The 20,185-nt window shown below is 46.3% G+C and overlaps 1 non-coding gene across 1 annotated transcript; it reads left to right on the forward strand.

The window, feature by feature from the left end:
- The first annotated feature begins 19,739 nt into the window (after window positions 1-19,739).
- LOC135873149 (U6 spliceosomal RNA) lies at window positions 19,740-19,846 on the forward strand. The gene has a single exon (XR_010561086.1). It is a non-coding gene; the product is annotated as a U6 spliceosomal RNA (small nuclear RNA).
- Window positions 19,847-20,185: the final 339 nt, after the last annotated feature.

Consider the following 20,185-nt stretch of genomic DNA (forward strand, 5'->3'; position numbering starts at 1 on the left):
TTATTTCCTTGTGTGGGTATCGTAGTTTTGAGAATGCTTGGTGAAGATCTTGTAGGTGTTGGTCTCTGTCAGAGGGGTTGGAGCAGATGCGATTGTACCTCAGTGCTTGGCTGTAGACGATGGATCGTGTGGTGTGTCTGGGGTGGAAGCTGGAGGCATGAAGGTAGGCGTAGCAGTCGGTGGGTTTTCGGTATAGGGTGGTGTTAACGTGGCCATCGCTTATTTGTACGGTGGTGTCTAGGAAGTGGACCTCCCGTGTAGATTGGTCCAGGCTGAGGTTGATGGTGGGGTGGAAGCTGTTGAAATCATGGTGGAATTCTTTGATAGTGTATGGCATAATCTCTCACTGTGGTCTGTGCAGTATGTAGACCTGCCTCTGGAGATTTCCATTACTTGCATCTGAAGAACTGAGGTTCTTATCCACGAAAGCTTATGCTCCCAATACTTCTGTTAGTCTTAAAGGTGCCACTGGACCCTCTGTTGCTTTATACCTAGATAGATACATGTGTATTTAGAGCAGTTTTATTATACTTGAATAGCTATGTAGATACTATTTATTAATCATCTAAATAAGAAATTGGTAGCTTTCTAGATAGAGGAGAACAGTTTCAGTGGAAGGTTCATTGTTCTTTGTTTTGTTTCGTGTGTGTTGCAAATACCTAACTGGAGAAGGTTCAACAACCTCAAACCAGATTTGGGAATACCTCATGTGAGCTGTGACCAATTCCATAGCTGCTATTCCTTTTATTTCATTTAGCCACAATATTACCGTTGGGTTGCTTGGGGGTTTTTTTCTTTTCTTTTTTTGAGCCCTACTGTAGTGCTGTGTTTTCTTAATGCCACTGTTAATAAAGTGAATAAATATGTTGCGTGACCAGAATATCTGAAACACTGCAGTCCCCAAAAGCATGTGTGTGCTGACATATTTGCCTGCATCCTTTGGCTCAGATTGGAGCTGTCTGATTTTCTTTTCTGTGGTGATTACTGGGGTGTAGAAGTGAGTAATTACTCTCCTTTAGAATTCTCTCCATGATCCAGCAGTGGTGATGATGCGTACATTGTGAACATAAGAATGGCCGTACTGGGTCAGACCAAAGGTCCATCCAGCCCAGTATCCTTTATACCTATCTCATAGAACTGGAAGGGACCTCAAAAGGTCATTGAGTCCAGCCCCCTGCCTTCACTAACAGGACCAAGTACTGATTTTGCCCCAGATCCCTAAGTGGCCCCCGCAAGGATTGAACTCACCACCCTGGGTTTAAGCAATGCTCAAACCACTGAGCTATCCCTCCCACTTTCTACTGGCAGTGGCCAATGCCAGGTGCCCCAGAGGGAGTGAACCTAACAGTTAATGATCAAGTGATCTCTCTCCTGCTGTCCATCACCACCCTCTGACAAACAGAGGCTAGGGACACCATTCCTTACCCATCCTGGCTAATAGCCATTAATGGACTTAACCTTCATGAATTTATCCAGTTCTCTTTTAAACCCTGTTATAGTCCTAGCCTTTACAACCTCCTCAGGCAAGGAGACACAGTTGGTGAAATCCTGGCCCCACTGAAGTCAATTGCAAAACTCCCATGGATGTCAATGGACCCAGGATTTCAGTCATTGAGCGTAAATGTTGTCATATCCTTAGTTTTATAAAGAACCATGTATATATAAAAATAACAATACCTTTCATTTTAAAGACTCATATTTCCTGTATCTATTTTTATATTTGCTAGTGCCTTATCCAGTCTAGTTCTAAATGTCCAACACAATGAGGCTTCCTTTTGGGAGACATTCCACATTTTGGTAGCTTAATTGTTAGAAAGTTTTCCTGATAATCAGCAGTAGGTGACCTTTCAACCCAGAGCCATCACAACCAAACTGGCTCCCCTAGGCTGTTTCCTGTTTCAGTTAGGGATTTTATCAACCACTTTTCGATCAATATTTTAGTGGAGCTGTTTAGCTCTCTGGACTCAGGACATGACAATTAATGCAATGTTGCTTCTAATTTTTTCACTGCAGCTCTTTTTTTTTTTTTTTTGTAAGCAGCAGATGTATTGAGATGTAGCGAGACCTTCTAAATTCTCACCAGGGTTCCTCTTCTTCTAGCTCTGGATAACAAGGTATTAGTGACATAAAGCAAAGATTAAGAAATCCAGCCAGGAGACTGCATCTTTAAGATCTGTGTTTGCTGGTTCTCCTCAGGGATCCTAAGGCTGATCTGAGACATTCTTCAGTGCCCTGTGAAGTGCCGTGTGATTTTTTTTCTGTGAACTCAGAATGGATCTGACAAGCACTGTAGCCAAAACTAACTAATCAAAGTAGCATCAATAGAGCCAATTATAGCTGCGTCCACCCTTCTAACCACTCATGCATGCGCCATGGGTTATTCATTCACTTCCTCCTCTTAGATAGTCTTGTAGACTTTGAGACAGACTTGTGGTTTTCCCAGGCAGGAACTCTCCTTCCTTTTCACACATTTTAATGAACATTAAAGCCAAGGATTTCTCCCTCAGGGCTTTGTCGTTTTACTTCCTGTTTCTATGGCAATACAGGTGATTTAAGAATTTTAGTATAAACATAGCTCTGATCTTGCTCTCTTTGCCTCTAAAGCATTGACTGAGCTGAGTGTTAGTCCAGGTACCAAACAAAAGAGCGCAGTATCAGACTCTGGCTGTCTTACGGATGAGTGTAGGTGACCTGAAACCTCAACTCAGCTGTCTTTTATTTATATATCCTCAGCGATTCCTTTGTAGTCTAGGGTACAAAATATCAAACCCAGATTTCCTTCCCTCCTTTAAACTGGGTGACCTAGAAAGATGAATATTTGGCTTTCTTAGTTCCCAAAAGGAAGTGGTGTTTTTCCTTACCTTCTTATGACTGTTTCCATAATTTGGTTCATTCTTCTTGTACATTTTAAAATTTGTTCCATTGCATTTCACGATTTTTCTACCAACATCTGGGTTTTTTCCCCCCATCAAACAAAACATTCTGCTGCCCCAAATTTTCTATTAACTTTTTTGGACAATATTTATGACCTGGTGAAATAAGATCTGCCTTTTGGGGATCAGCTGTAATACACTGTTACAATGAACAGCAATGCAAAAAGCCAAGCATGATTTTATAAATGACAATAAAAGACTTTCTCCTAAAACAATTTAGAATTTAATGTAAAAGTGCTCGGGATGGATTAGGGAATTGGCAGTGAATTATGGAGACTTCAGTTCTACCTATACTTTCCCAGATTGAATCCAGCCTAAGTCAGCAGAACAGGAGGTTGCTGCAATCAGCTGTCTACTCATTAAGCAATGTGAACCAAATCTGTGTTTCAGCCTAGATGCCAGTGGACAGACATCTACGTAACAAAAAACACTTCCACAACTGGCAGCCTTAGCAAGGGGAAACATATCTGAACATATCATTCATACAGCTGCAGAGGAATGGAGCGAGATGAAGATCCTTGACTGTCTAAGTCACACTCCCACTGTAATCCAAGTGAGTTGAGAGAGAAAATACCATTTGCACTGGACTCTTATGATTCATAAATGTTAAGGCTAGAAGAACCATTATGAACATCTAGTCTGACCAGCAGAGCACAGTTTTACCCAGTAATTGCTGCATCAAGCTGTTAACTTCTGGTTGAGCTAAAACATATCTCTTATCTTAGAAAGACTTTCATTCTTGATTTAAAGATTTGACAGATTCCCAGGCCAGAAAGGACATTGTGATCATCTAGTCTCACCTTGTGTATTACACAGGTCATGGAACTTCCCTGAAATAATTCCGAGAGCAGATCTTTTGAAAAAGCACCCAATCTTGATTTAAAAATTGTCAATGATGGAGGATGCACCATGACCCTTGGTAAATTGTTCCAATATTTAATTACTCTCTCTGTTTAATATGTACATTAATTCCAGTCTGTAGCAATGGAGACCTCATTGCATCCCTTGGTAGGTTCCAGTAGGTAATTATCCTCACTGTGCCTTGTTTGTGTTGACATACCCACAGGACCTGGAAGCCAAGTGATTCTGGTGGACAACTAATGAGATAACAGGGACCGGAGTGAGGTCAAAGGGCCAAACGAAGGGAACCCGACGGGGACACCGAGCAGAGAACCCCGGACAGCACCCACTGGTCCTCAAAGGCATCAAGGGAGACAGCAGACGCCGCCCAGAGGAACTCACGGATGCATGAGCGGACGGAGGATCGGAAATAGGCCCCTCAGTCACAGGAGACCCCATCGGCCAACCTCCTCTCCCTGGTTTTATAGACGGCCATTTTAGCCAGGGCCAGGAGGAGGTTGACCAGGAAGTCCCGTGACTTTGTGGGGCCACAGATAGGGAGTGCGTAGATAAGAAGGTGAGGGGAAAAGTGCAACCAAAAACGAAACAGGATATCTAAGAGGAGCCAGAATAGGGACTGCAACCTGGTGCACTCCAGGTAAACGTGCGCCAGGGTCTCCCTCACGCCGCAAAAGGGGCAGGTGTCTGGGACAGCGGTAAACCACGCCAAATACACACCCGTGCTCACGGCCCTGTGAAGGAGCCACCAACTGATATCCCCGGATAGGTGTTTTTGCCTGGTGGTGCTGCCTAAGGGTCCTAGACACCATTTGACCCTCCCCCACTCCACTGTTTAAGGACAGAGCTGATTAAGACTCAATTAAGAGTCTTTTGTTGTGGATCAGCAGAGCTGAAATCACTGATAACCAGGTCAAGTGCTAAGCCTTAGACCTGCTTATGAGATAGTGTCTCTGGTGAAAGAGACTGCCCAGCCTGTGCAAGCAGTGAGGCTTCCCCACTAGCAGCTGAAATCACTGAGAGCTGTGTTAAGTGGTGGGACCTCAAGACATCCTAGAGGCTGCAGGAGAGAGGGCAGAGGCGGAGTGAACAACGATGGCGCAGGCGGCAGCATGAGTGACTACAGAACAAATTTTGAAAGAGAAAGTAGTTAAGGACATAGAGGTCAGTGGTAATTGGGATAAAATACAACATGGGTTTACAAAAGGTAGATCGTGCCAGACCAACCTGATCTCCTCCTTTGAGAAGACAACTGATTTTTTAGACAAAGGAAATGCAGTAGATCCAGTACTAACTGGATGTCAGTAAGGCATTTGATACAGTTCCATATGGGAAATTATTAGTTAAATTGGAGAAGATAGGGATTAATATGAGAATTGAAAGGTGGATGAGGAACTGGTTAAAGGGGTGACTACAATGGGTCAAACTGAAAGGTGACCTATCAATCTGGAGGGAGGTTATTAGTGGAGTTCCTCAGGGATCAGTCTTGGGACCAATCTTATTTAACATTTTTACTACTGACCTCAGCACAAAAAGTGGTTGTGCACTAATAAAATTTGCGGATGACACAAAGTTGGGAGGTACTGCCAATACGGAGGAGGACTGGAATAACATACAAGAAGATCTGGATGACCTTGTAAACTGGAGTAATAGAAATGGGATGAAATTTAATAGTGCAAAGTGCAAGGTCATGCATTTAGAGACTAACAACAATAATTTTTGCTATAAGTTGGGGACTTATCAGTTGGGAGTGACAGAAGAGGAGAAAGACCTGGGTGTATTGATTGATCACAGGATGACTATAGCCGTCAATGTGATGCGGCCATGAAAAAGGATAATGCAGATCTAGGATGCACCGGCGAGCTATTTCCAGTAGAGACAAGGAAGTGTTAGTACCATTATACAAGGCATTGGTGAGACCTCATCTGCAATACTGTGTGCAATTCTGTTCTCCCATGTTTACCAAAGATGAATTCAAACAGGAACAGCTGCAGAAAAAGGTTACTAGGATGATCCGAGGAATGGAAAACCTGCCTTATGAGAGGAGACTCAAAGAGCTTCTTGGCTTGTTTAGCCTAACCAAAAGAAGGCTGAAGGGAGTTATGATTGCTCTTTATAAATACCTCAGAGGGATAAATACCAGGGAGGGAGAGGCGTTATTTAAGTTAAGCACCAATGTGGACACAAGAACAAATGGATGTAAACTGACCATCAACAAGTTTAGGCTTGAAATTAAATGAAGGTTTCTAACCATCAGAGGAGTAAAGTTCTGGAACAGACTTCCAAGGAGAACTGTGGGGGCAAAAAACCTAACTGGCTTCAAGACTGAGCTTGGTAAGTTTATGGAGGGGATGGTATGATGACATTGGCTACAGTGGCATGTAGCCCATTGGCGACTGCCAGTAGCAAAAATCCCCAACTGCTGCAGATGGGATACTAGATGGGATAAGCTGAGTTACTACAGAGAATTCTTTCCCAGGTGTCTGGCTGGTGTGTCTTGCCCACATGCTCAGGGTCTAACTGATCACCGTATTTGGGGTTGGGAAGGATTTTCCCCCAGGTCAGATTGGCAGAGACCTTTCACCTTTCTCTACAGCACAGGTCATGGGTCACTTGCAGGTTTAAACGAGTGTAAATGGTGAATTTTCTGTAACTTGAAGTCATTAAACCATGATCTGAGGACTTCAGTAACTCAGCCAGAGGCTAGGGGTCTATTACAGGAGTGGGTGGGTGAGGTTATGTGGCCTGCAATGTGCAGGAGGTCAGACTAGTTGATCACAGTGGTCCCTTCTGACCTTAAAGTTTGGGGTCTATGAGGTGGTGGAGCAGCTGACAGCAGAGCGGCTGACATGGAGCGGCCAGCAATGGAGTGGTGATCTGACAGCAGATCAACTGATGCCTGAGTGAGCGATGCAGAGTGAACGGCAGGGCAGCAGAGATGATGCATTGCTCGATGCCTTCCCCCACCCCCAGGGTGGGAAGTGAGCTCATGCGAATGCACCTCTGAACTCTGGGTCGCCGCTGACCAAGGACAACAACTGTGAGTAGGGTGCGGTGGAGGGAGAGGGAAGTGGTGTGTTAAAGAGACCTTTGTTTGTTAGACTTTCACACCACAAGGTAAGAGACTGAGGAAAAGGACATTGCCCAAAATATGCTGGGGTGGGTGTTTGGCTCATGGTGTATGTCTTCGAATCATGCTTGTGGTGATTTCCCAAATTAATGCCGGGTTCCTTTCCCCTTTTATTAAAAGTTTTCTTTTTCCTACACAGACTCAGCGCTTCTGAGAGGGGAAGTATTGCCTCTTAGAGGCACCCAGGGTTTTTCCCAGATTACTGAGTTTTATTGAAAAGGTGTGTTTTGCACTTGGACCTGAACACACTCAAGCTAGGGCAATTCTAACCCCTTCTGGCAAAGAGTTCCACAGCTGTAGCCCCAGGATCGGATAGTTCTTACTGGTTCTCTTCAGCCACACTATTTCTGGGGTGTATAATTGTCTTGGAGGACAAAGCAGTATTTGAAGTACTTAAGTTGCAATCCAGCTATAGTATTGTTGATTGAGTCCACGACCCTAAATTCTGTTCTGAAATGAATGGAGTTCATAAAGCATAGCTGCGTAGTGTTTTGAATTTGTCTTTATTGCTCAAGCTTTTAGTATTTATATCCCATCATTATCCTATTTTCAAAGAGCTGAATCTGTTATAGTTTTTAGAGACCTGCTTGACACTGCTTGTTTTTAAAGTGAATTTAGTGCTTTCAAATGGCACCAGATTGGCAGTCCTAATTTCTGTGTCTTTCCACAGAACAGGAATAGCAAGAGCAGCAGCAGAACAAATTGCCCCCCAAATTTCAGTTGGAGGGAGGGACCACCTCTGAAAGGGGACAAGAGAATAAAGTCTCCATGCCCATTCCATCTTTGCCTTTGTGCCAAGACTGTTAGTAGAATGCTGTGCTAGCAAGGATGAAAGATATTTTGCTGTCATTCTGTAGGGAGGGGAATTGGCTATGTCTGGTAGCTCTCATAGGCCGGCCTTCCAGTTTACAGGTTAACTAATGGTGTTTCTACAAGAAACCACTCACTTACCTCTTCCTCCCTCACCAAGAGCCAAATTCTGCTCTCGGGGATCCTTGTGTGGGCCCCTGCACTGAGATTAATTTCATCCTCAGATATTCATAGATTCTAATGCAAGAAGGGACCATTGTGATCAGCTAGTCTGACATCCTGTATAGCACAGTCCAGAGAACTTTCCCAAAATAATTCCTTTTGAACTAGAGCATATCTTTGAAAAAAATCTAATCTTGATTTAGAAATTGCCAGTGATGGAGAATCCACCACAACCTTTGGTAAATTGGAATATGTATGTACAGGACTCCCATTGAGCTCAAGATAGGTCTCTGTGTGCACTAACCTGCAGTAAGAAAATCAGAGCCTATACAAGGGGAGGGCAAACTACGGCATGCGGGCCGGATCCGGCCCAACAGGGATTTCAGTCTGGCCCACCGGATTGCCAGCCCCGTGGCGCAGCATGGCTAAGGCAAGCTCCCTGCCTGCCCTGGCCCGGGCCACTCCTGGAAGCGGCCAGCACCACGTCCCTGTTGCCCCTGGGGGGGGAGGAGAGAGGGCTCTGTGCGCTGCCCTCGCCTGCAGGCACCTCCCCTCGCAGCTCCCATTGGCTGGGAACATGGACCCGCAGCCAATAGGAGCTTCGTGGGTGGTACCCACAGGCGAGGGCAGAGCGCGGCGGAGCCGCCTGCCCCACCCCACTCCCAGGAGCAACTGCCAGACATGTTGGCCACTTCCAGGAGCGGCGTGGGGCCAGGGCAGGCAGGATGCCTGCCTTAGCCCTGCTGTGCGCTGCTGCCACCCTGGAGCCGCTCGAGGTATGCGGCGCCAGGCCGGAGTCCGCACCCTGAACCCCTCCTGCACCCCGCACCCCAGCCCTCTGCTCTGAACTCCCTAACCCCTTGCCTTGATCCCCCGATGCACTCCTCCTGCACCCCAACACCCTGCCCTGAGCCCCCTCTCACACCCCGCAGTCCCTCCCGCACCCCAACCCCCTGCCCTAGCCCTACATTCATGGCCCTGCGTACAGTTTCCCCACCCAGATGTGGCCCTAGGGGCCAAAAAGTTTGCCCACTCCTGGCCTGTACGAACAAGTATTTTCACTTACTCTCAGACTGGAAAAGATTAAAAATGAGAAGAGATATTGCTAATGAGTGATTTTGGTACAACATATAGTTAATGCAATTGAACTCAAACTGTGCTTAGTTTTCAAAACTAGATTCTTATGTTGGTGAGCTAATTTCCTTCAATGTCCCTTACATTGTTGCCCGACTCTATGCTGAGATTCAAATAACCTAAGTGTCCATCTTGCTTATGGAATTACTGAACTTTTTAAGTGAGCAGAAAATACGCTTGCATCAGGATTCTGGATTAAATCTCTTTTGTTTATGTTAAATTTAAAAAGTTTTAATTCGTCCACTGCTAGAGTGCAAATTAATCCCCTTAACTCAAGGGAAATCTGCTTTCAAGCACTGCATAAAAGGTTAGTCACAATTATTTCTCATTACAGTTGTTCTTTCCAATAAAGTTGTCCCATAGCATATTATAGTCTACTTATAAAGCTGTGCTTTGAATTTGAAAACACCTTGGAATTTGAAAGCATTTTAATAAAAACATTATGCTTAAAGGTTTTATTTAAATGTTTTCAAATTCCAAGACAGCCTATGTTTCATACCCAGCAGCAGAGACTATTCTATTCTACACAGGTTCTTATGAGAGCCTCATCACTATACTGTCTGAGCACCTTCCAGCAGTGCACTGAGCAATGTGACTAACGTGTGTCACGTCTGTGTATCAGTCAACACACAAAGGGCACTATCCATTGCTTATGAAGTTAATGGAAGTATCCTTGACTGGACTTGGTTCCAGCACAAAGGCCTGTGTGTCCGTGTGTCTGGTGTGTGGATCTGTGGATGGCTGAGGAGGTTCAAAGTCACACAGAATGCAGAGTGAGAAGCATCTCTGTTGGAGAGAGGGCAGTGCTTGTAGTAAAGAGACATAGGCAAGCAGAATGGAAGGAGGGGGAGCACCATGGTAAGTGAGGCAGACAAAGGGGAGCAGAGTCAGCAAGAGAACCAATGGAGGAAGAGAGGGAGATCAGGGAGTGGACATGGGAGGTGGGAATGGAGGCAGGAAAGGACTAAAGGAATAGTTTGGGTCAAAGAGAGGAGGAGATAGAGGAAATAATGGATTAGAAATTAGAAGCAAATAACCTGAGGAAAAATCGGACTCCCCAAAGAGTGAAGCAAAGCTGTATTAAAAATATATTTCGTAGGAAGGGAGAAGGAAAACAAGGGACAAAAAAAATGACTTTGGCCAAGATTTAAAAAAATTACCAGTGATTTTGGGTGCCCAACTAGAATCACCTTAGAGAGGCCTGATTTCCAGAGGGCAGGTGTGCAGCCCTTTCTGAAAAGCAGGCCCCTTTTTAACAGTCTCCGACTGGACAGCCAAAATCACTACTAGTCTCTTCTGAAAATCTTGGCCATAGCTTGTTATTGTTTTCTAGTATGGCCCCCAACGTCCACTGAGCGCTAGTACAGCTCCTTCATTAGTCATGCTATTCCTGAAACATTTGTAGCTGCCCGGTCCACCTCTCACTGTCTATTTCCCCCATAAATCCTGATCATGGCCCTACCGTAGCCCCGCTTTCCCCACATTCTGTTGCTTCATAGGCCTTTCTCTATCCTTAGATTTACTCTCATCTCCAGTGTTTGGGCCAGTCTGTTTTTAATAAAAATCCCAAAGGATGGGGGGCTTCCACCATTTCTCTGGGGCGACTGTTCCACAACCCAATAGATCTCACTGTCAGGAAGCGCTTCTGTACTGGTTTTGACAGCATTTGAATATTTTTGGCACTCATTATATTCTGCCTACTCACCCAGCCATCACCACCGCTTCCACCTCCGCCACCTGGGCTGTTACTCAGCCAAGTTACACACATTTAGTTCTTGTAATCATTCCTCATAATCTATCCCTCCAGCCTCCTGATCATTCCCACTTCTTTAGATTCCTTCCAATCTGTCAATATCTCTTGCGTGAGGAGATGCACAAAACTAAACACTGCGAGGCTTAAGACATTAATATCTCTAAAGTGACATGAAACTACTGGGTGAAAGGTGCTATATGTGAGAGCGGTGTATTATTGTTACTTTGTGTGCCAGGAGTACACACCACTCTTGTGTAGAGCACCTTTAAACAAGGTTCACCGGGTGCTTTACAAAGAAAACATGTTTAAAAAACAGACTGTGGCACAGTGTCCTTGCACTCATTTTATCAAAACACTCACCCTGGGATTACATGTGGGGGGTTAGCTGTACTTCCATAATAGTTGCATGTAATGGTCTGTGTAATGGACAATACATTATGGTTAGCGTGGCTCAAAATGGGACTCTCTTGTAATGCTGCAGCACAACTCTGAGCAGAGGAAACTGAATGTGGTAGGCACTATGTGCGATGTAGCAGAAACAAACATTGTGGAACAGGTCCAGTACTGTTCCACATATGAATTCTTCATTCTTCCTTTTGAAATCTCCTGGCTAATGCACTGAGCACCACTGCCCTCTGCTGGATGGAATGTCAGAGCTTCCACTAGTGGCAGGCCCGCAAAGGCTATGAGCCCTAATGCTACTGCTTCCTAACAAAGATTCTCCTTTGGCTCAAGCAATGGAGGGCTGTGTGGCTGAAGCAGACAATCCAGCATTCTGTCTCTGTTGCTGTACGTGTCTTCACTGGCCATCACATATGGATTTGTTACTTTTTCCAGAGCCTGGATTGGAACCCAAGATTCCTGAATCTCACCTTTCGTCTGCTGTCAGCAAGTACCTGTGAAGCCCACGGGCAAAGTGTATCTCATTCCTCTCTAGTGCTGGTCCACATAGAGGATGGCAGCCTACTATTGCTCTCGGTTACTTCATTAGCTCAACTGGAAGAGGTCTGTGTGGTGGATCTAAAAGTTCCAATCCTGCTGATGATCCATGTGGATGTCAATATGAAGCTACATGATGGAATTTCACGGTTTTTTCAGTTTGTTTTTAAAAATCTAGACACACAAAAACTAGTTAAAAGAACATTATTATGGTTGCAAAGTCAAACACTCAAAAATTAGGTAAAAGGGCAAGAACAGCATCGTGGGTCTCTAAAAGTCTTGCATCTGTCTGGGAAATGATTTCCCCAGCACCGTAACTGCAGATGATAGCCATAAGCCTGCGTTCGAAGGACCCCGTTGCAAGACCGGGCATGAAGGGACATGTCAGGGGTATGGCTGGGGCAGGAGAAGTGCAGGGTCTTAGCATGTAGTATTGTGGAGGTTTTGAACAGCACTGCCAGCCTGGCGAGGCTGCCATAATTTAGACAGCCCTGAGACACTATCCAAATTACACCAGAGGCCACTCGGGTCCCTTGAGCATCCTGGGATGAGGATTGTGCAAAGGTGACTTAACGCTACCTTAAACAACCCCACTGCTAGGACTGCAATTTCTGTGCTCAGGGCCGGCTCTGGCTTTTTTGCCGCCCCAAGCAAAAAAGCCTCCCGCTGCCCCCCCCCCCGCGGGGAGCGCAGCAGGGGAGGGCACCGAGCCCGGCCGCGGCCCCGCTCTCCCCGACCGGCCGGAGCGCCGGGGGAGGGCGGCCCCGCTCTTCCCTGCCGGCCGGAGCGCCGGGGGGAGGGCGGCGAGCCCGGCCGCGGCCCCGCTCTCCCCAGCCGGCCGGAGCACCGGGGGGAGGGCGGAGAGCCCGGCCGCGGCCCCGCTCTTCCCTGCCGGCCGGAGCGCCGGGGGGAGGGCGGCGAGCCCGGCCGCGGCCCCGCTCTCCCCAGCCGGCCGGAGCGCCGGGGGGAGGGCGGAGAGTCCGGCCGCGGCCCCGCTCTCCCCGGTGGCTGGAGCGCCGGGGGAGGGCGGCGAGCCCGCCGCCCGGCCCCGCTCTCCACAGGTGAGTGCCGCCCCCCTCCAGGTGCCGCCCCAAGCACATGCTTGGAGGGCTGGTGCCTGGAGCCGGCCCTGTCTGTGCTGCACAGAATCTCACCCCACTGTATATGTGATAACATTACTATAGAGAAAAAAGGAGAAGAATCTCTCCTTGGCTGTGATGTGTGTTAATTTCTAATTCTGAGTAGATTTATCCCAGCTGCTAGGAACAGCTGTGAAAGATGTTTTTTTTCTTTGCCTTTCTCAGATCTGATGTATTTCTCTTCAGCGTCTTCTTAAAAGAGTTACTAAGGGTGGGGAAAGAAACACCGGATAAAAGTGTTGCTCGAGGGAGATGCAAACTGCAGCTCCGCATAAATCTGTCACTTTGATTCCCTGGAGAACAACTGCAAACTTGAAAAATGGCATGTTGAGCCAGGCACAGGTGTTAACTTTTTTTTTTAAAGGTTGCTGTGGATGGCCGTGGATACACAATTTCCTTCACTCTGCTTTAAGCTTAATTAGCTTGTCTATGACTATCACTTTGCTGATAAAAGTCTTATTAATACATGAGAGAGGAAAGTGTAACAGATAAATTGTACAGTCCTGCTACCTGCTGTGGGAACCATAGTAACCGCCTTTTGATGCGTCAGCTGTTTCATTCCCTAGTTAGAGTGATTCGCGAGAGGGTCTTAAAAAGGCATCAAAAGTTTGGTGTGGGTTTTTAGTAAACTGGGATTTAGGTGGGTCCTTCAGCCTTAGGGTCAGCTTTGTATCCTCTTTTACTATTGATCCCATTGAAACAAAGAAACATTTGATTGAAGAATATTCCTCATGAATGTAGAAACTTTCATCCCAAAGTGCTTTGGAAACAACTGACCAGATTTTCAAATGTGCTCAGCTCCCAGCAACTGGAGCTGCTGGGAGCTGAGCACATTTGAAAATCTTGCCGACTGGGCTCCATTCACTCTGGTTGATACAGCCTTGGCAATGGCTATTCGCACCCCTTTGAGAAACCAGAGACTGCTGCACCCCAGGGCGGGATCTACTCCCCAGAGGAAGGCAGTGTACCTTTCCCACTTCTGCCCTCCACAGGGGAGGTTAGCTTTAGACTGTAGTGAAGCCCTGCAGACAGGGACTGCCTGGACGTCCCCGGAACTGGCCCATCCTTACCAAGCCCCCTCAGCAGCTAGCAGCACCCACCTTAGGGGTTGTATTAGCTGCTGCGGTTCTCCAACTGCAGCACGGCCTTTGCAGTCTCCTTGTGCCAGCACAGTCCTCCTATGCAGAATTTACGCTGCTGAGGGCGCGGCATCCTGGGCCATGCCAGTAGAAGGCAGAAAAACCTAGGGATGAATCAAGGTCATTTACACACAACTCAAATGAACAGCAGCCACTTCTGGGGTGGAGGGCACGAATGAACCAGCACATTCAGCCAGCTACACAGCAGGGGATGAGAGGGGGCTGAGTAAACCTCTATTCTTAGGCAATGGGGTGTTTAACGTCCACATTCAACAGATGGCAACTTTGTTTTTAAATCTCCATCATAAAGGCAGATGTCATTTTTTGTTGCTACGATATCTAACATCCTGCATCTTTTAATGTCATTATACCTCTGATAGTCTTTATGATAGTGAAATAACTGTGTGCTAATGGAGACACATGCTGACTCACACCTGTGGATCAAGTGAAATAAGGTAAACTAATTTTTAGAAAGTTCAGGCTCAGATCATACATGGGCCAATATTTGTTTTGTAACAAATGAAACTAAAATATTTCGAGAGACGAGGTGGGTAAGGAGTAATATCTTTGATCATTGTTTGCAGTGGTGTTGTAGCCGTATAGATTCAAAGATTTTTGAGGGACAAGCTGGGTGAGGTAATATCATTTATTGGACCTACTTCTGTTGGTGAAAAAGACAAGCTTTCCAGCTTCTTCTGTGTAAACTCAAGTCAATGGGAGTTGCCGAAGGTGACTCAATGGTATAATCTGACTCACAGGGTACGTCTACACTACCCGCCGGATCGGCGGGTAGCGATCGATCTATCGGGGATCGATTTATTGCATGTAGTGTAGATGCGATAAATCGATCCCCGATCACTCTCCCGTCGACTGCTGAACTCCAGCAGTGCAAGAGGCGGAAGCAAAGTCGACGGGGGAGCCGCGGTCGTCAATCCCGCGCCGCGAGGAAGCGAAGTAAGTAATTTTAATTCTATCTAAGATACGTCGATTTCAGCTACGCTATTCTCGTAGCTGAAGTTGCGTATCTTAGATCGATCCCCCCCCCTCCCCCCCCAGTGTAGACCAGGCCTCAGAGTGTATACTAGGTAATGCTTTGTTCACCTGGTAAGTTTTGTATTCAAAAAGTGCAAGTCGGCTTGTGTTAAATCAAAATTAATAACAGGCTCTTGGCCAAGTTTTATATAGGTTGAAACTGGCTATATAAGACCAAGGGCCAGTTTTAAAAATTGAGATTTCTCTCCTCTTTTCAGTTGTGTTTTTCTGGTCCCATTCCAGTTAACAATCAGTACTTTGCTTTCATCCACATTTAATTTTGCCTCCAAATAGGCTTCCCTCTGGCTTTTATGAGTTGTGATATTATAGGTAGGATGGAGTGGGGTTCATTTTAAATATTTAAAATGTCATGATTAATGAGACATTATTGCAGTCCAACTAAGAAATTAGTTTATAGCAACAGAAATATATTCATTCTGTACTGTAATGCATTCTGTAATGCATTCTACTTGGGCCTAGACCACTCCAAAGCTCAAGCTAATACAGAATGCTGCCCCCTGTTTGTTGACTACTAGTGCAATACACAGGAAGTATTCAGTACTCAGCGAGTTGTACTGTCTCTTGTGTGGAGTTTTTAATCTTAATAATCTGCAAGAGCCTGATTCAACCCCAGCTGAAGTCAATGGAAAGATTCCCATTGACTTCAAAGTGAGTTGGATCAGCTCTCTGGGCCATCCATCCACAACTGAGGTCAGAAGAGGCATTTTGTGCGAAAGACCCTTTGTGTATAATGGAGGGAGCTGCTAACAGACCATTCTCTCTGACGGGTCCTTGATTTTTAAATTTGCTTCCCTTTAGCTCCTCTTTCTTTGCAGGTGCTTGGGGTAGTTTGGAAATTCATAGGCAAAGAGACTGGAGATCATGGCTAGGTGCTAGCCTGAGACTTAGGAGACATGGGTACAATTTCCAGCTCTGCCACAGGCTTCCTGTATGACCTTGGACAAGTCACTTAGTCTCTCTGTGCCCTCAGTTCCCCATCTGTAAAATGGGAATATCAGCACTTCCCTACCTCACAGGAGTTGTGAGGCTAAATATGTTAAAGAATGTGAGCCGCTCAGATACTACCGTAATGGAGGGCCATAGAAATAACTCAAGGTATGTCTACACTGCAGTAAAACACCTGTGGCTGGTGTGGGTCAGTTGGCTCAGGCTGTGGGGCTATACAATTGCAGTGTAGTCATTCGGGCTCAGGCTGGAGCCCAGGTTCTGGAACCCTCCCCCTTCATGGGGTCCCAGAGCCTGGACTCCAACCTGAGCCCAAACGACTACAGCACACTGCACTTTTATAGCCCTGCAGTCCAAGCCCCACCAGCCTGAGTCAGGGGACACGGGCCAGCGAGGGTGTTTTATTACAGTGTAGACATACCAATGGGTTACAGAGAGTTTTCCTGGGCTTGGAAAGAAGCCATCTGGCCCTGGAAAGAAAGCTGGAAGAAAATACATTGTGACAGGAGGGGCAGATGGGTTGTGTCTAACAAGACTTTTGTTTTGTGTTTGTTTAAAATCACAGTATCTTCAAGCTATTCTTGTCTCTATGCAGACAGCAAATAAAGATCACAAAAAAGAAAATTAAAGAATCCGATCTGGCTGTTGTTTGAGAGGGGGATGCAAACTTCACCCAGCAGAAGGGCTGCACTGATAATTTACTGAGGTCCCATGAAACTCATCCTAATTCTATATATCAACTTCAGGTATTGTAAACTGAGTTTACAACTTCATTCAATTTTTCCCCTTTTAAGGAGGAATTTAGAGACTTAGGCCGTGGAACTCCTGCATACTCAAATGCAAAAGGTTTTCCAATTCTTATTCCTTCTTTAAATGACACATGATTCCCTATAGACTACATTGACTGTGTACCAGTTGAACTTATGGAAGAACTGCAACAGTACACCACATAACTTACCCCAAAATGCTTGCTTCACTGAAGTCACTAACATCTCTCACAACCAAGCCCTTAGTTTTTCTCTAGAGTGTCTGCTGATTCTGCTCATTCATTCCATCTCTCATCAGTGCTTGGACACGTTTACTTCCTTGTTCACTACTGGTGCAGATCAGGTGCAGGCTAACCACCATCTGTGGTGCTCAGTAGCTGCCCATTTGCTGTTCAGTTGTTCTGCTGTCCCTCTCGATTGGTGCCATAATAAGCTTCTGGCTCTCTCAGCCACTTCTTCTATTGGTCCTGTGGCCCCTTCACCAATGCTACTTAGAATTCTAAGCACTTGCCACCTAGGCTGTGCAGAAACCCTCCTGGGATTCCCATGAAAGAAAGAAAATCTTTACTTTGTACTTTTTGTCCTTTAGTTCTGCCTCATACATATCATAGCCATCTTGGCATTAACTCCAACTGGATTTCTTTTCATACACTACTTGGAGGCCTCCAATTAATATTTACTGCTTTGCTGGTAGCTGTATCAATAGAAATAATCCATACATTCCAAATAAATCCTTCATTAAAAACCCAAGCTATTCATTGAACCCCCTGTTTACAACATTTTTACTTAAACTTAGCATAGTGAATGGTGTCTCTATAACCTGATCAACCACAAAACCTTCAGGTTTAGCACCTCCACACTCTCAAGCCATGCCTGAAATATCTACACAAGTTGCAAAGGGTATCATGATTAAAATTACCTAACACTCCCTCCGCACTGCACATCTGTCCCATAGTTTGTTTTGGAGAGGATAGCCTGTTCTCAGACTGTTTTGCAGCTTTACAGTGGGATATTAAAGGATTGCTGCATTCCAGTCTAGAGGTGGCTGCATTTCAGTGTGTGAAGTGACCCCCACCCCATATACATTGTAAAATCCTACTACCCTGATCATGGTCATATCTGAGAACCTCCAGAAGTGCATTAAGCAATGTGCCTAGATTCTTTTCCTCTTTTTTCCCAATTTCTCTCCAAGTCAAAAATTATGTGAGGGTTGGTTTTGGTTTTCTAATTTACGTTATGCGAGCTGTGCTACGTGTGTTTGTTACTGAAGACGAGATCAAAGGAGAGTGCCTGGCACTTGGAACAGAACGTGGTGACGTTTGAGATGGTTCTTAAATCCTGTGGGAGATCATTTCCCCAGCCTAAAGTTCTATGGGATCATTTTAAAGGAAAGGAGCTATATAAATAAATATGAGACTGCATTATTATTCACTTCTGCAGCTCTTTTTGTGAGACCCATGACATCACAGCATGCTCTGACTGCTTTGCAGGGTTTTATGGGGGGGTTAGTGTTGTTTATTGCATCTTAAATCTAGACCTCTCACTGCGCTTATTTTTCAGATATGTTAGCTCAAACTATGAGACTGATTAATCTGATTCTGAATGAGGGAAGTTTTGTATTCAGTTGGCTGGCTGCTACTATCAATAATTAATGCAAGAGTACTATTGATTTCTGCTCTCTGTGCCTGGTAATGAAAAACTGAACAGATATGCAAAGGAGCAAAGAAGAAGTAATGTCTAGTATCAAAGCCATTCATTTCAACATAGTCCAAGTTGACACTGAATTATTTTATCTTATTAATCTATAAAGTTTTATTCAGTCTTCACACATCTGTTCAACTTCCCCTGTTGCTTTAACTAAATACATTATTCTTCTTTGCTTCCTGCCCCTAAAATGTGTAGGGTTGCTGTGCCCTGTTATAATGGCCAATGAGTTAAGGGATGTCTATATGTGTATAGTCTGTAATTCTGTAAAGCTCCAGGACTCAGACAGTACACTGATCAGCACTCTGGGTAAAAATTTTAAAAGCATCTGTGTGACTTAGCAGCCTAAGTTCCATTTTCAAGAGTGACTTTTTTACCTATAAATACCATAACTTTGACAGTGTCATAAAAGACACTGTATAAATCAGTCGGTTATTGTTATAACATCTAGAGATGGGCCCAGATACTGTGGTGATGAGCGCTATAGAAATGCTTATAAATAAAAGAAATCCCTAAATCCAAACCCCTGCTCAGAACTCTGCCAGACATCAGTGAAGATCCAATCCAGGTGTGGATTCGAGCTCCATGACTGGGGCTCTTCTGCATAATGGGTCAAACCAAAATGGCAGATCCAGATCTCCCCAGGCTCTCAGGAAGTTCAGACCTGGTTTGGAACTTGTGATTTGGGCCTATCTCCAGAATTGTAAGTTCTCTCATTAGGGTTGCCAGGCATCTGTTTCTTGACCGGAACGCCCAGTTGAAAAGGGACCTGGTGGCTCTGGTCGGCACCACTGACGAGGCCGTAAAAAGTCCAGTTGATGGTGCAGTGGGGGTCCGGGGCTAAGGCAGGTTCCCTGCCTGTCCTAGCTCTGCGTGGCTCTTGGAAGCAGCCGCCAGGTCCTTGCAGCCCCTAGGTACATGGGCGGCCAGGGAGACTCCATGCACTGCCCTCGCGCCCACAGGCGCTGCCCCTGCAGCTCCCATTGGTCGCAGTTCCTGGCCAATGGGAGCTGTGGGGGCAGCCCCTGTGAGCGCAAAGGCAGCACGTGGAGCCTCCCTGGCCTCCCGGGCACCTAGGCACCACAGGGACCTGGCAGCCACTTCTTGGGAGCCGCGGTATGTGCTGCCGGGACCACACACTCCAACTCCCTGCCCCAGCCTGGAGCTCCCTCCTGCTCCCCAAAATCCCTCATCCCTGGCTCCACCCCAGAGCCTCCACCCCCAACTGGAGTCCTCACATCCCCCCGCACCCAACCCCCTAACCCAGCCTGGAGCCCTCCCCGCAGCAGCACATATACTAAAATTGGAAGGATACAGAGAAGATTAGCATGGCCCCTGCACAAGGATGACATGCAAATTCGTGAAGCATTCCACCCCAAACCCCTCATCCCAGCCCCACCCCAGAGCCTGCACCCCCAGCTGGAGCCCCCTCCTGTACCCCAACCCCCTGTCCCAGCCCGGTGAAAGTGAAAGAGGGTAGGGGAGAGCGAGCGATGGAGGGAAGGGAATGGAACGAGCAGGGGTGGGGCCTCGGGGAAGGCAGGGGTGGGGCAGGGGTGTTTGGTTTTGTGCCATTAGAAAGTTGACAACCCTGTCTCTCATGGGTGGTGAGTGGACCCCCCTTTCAGGGAGGCTAGCCCCCCCAGCCCCATCCCTTCTGCCCAAGGCCCTGCCCCCCGCCCAACAGCTCCAAGCCCCCCACCGTCCCAGCCCCCCCCC

Source organism: Emys orbicularis, chromosome 1, assembly GCF_028017835.1.
Source record: "Emys orbicularis isolate rEmyOrb1 chromosome 1, rEmyOrb1.hap1, whole genome shotgun sequence".
Classification (NCBI taxonomy): domain Eukaryota; kingdom Metazoa; phylum Chordata; order Testudines; family Emydidae; genus Emys; species Emys orbicularis.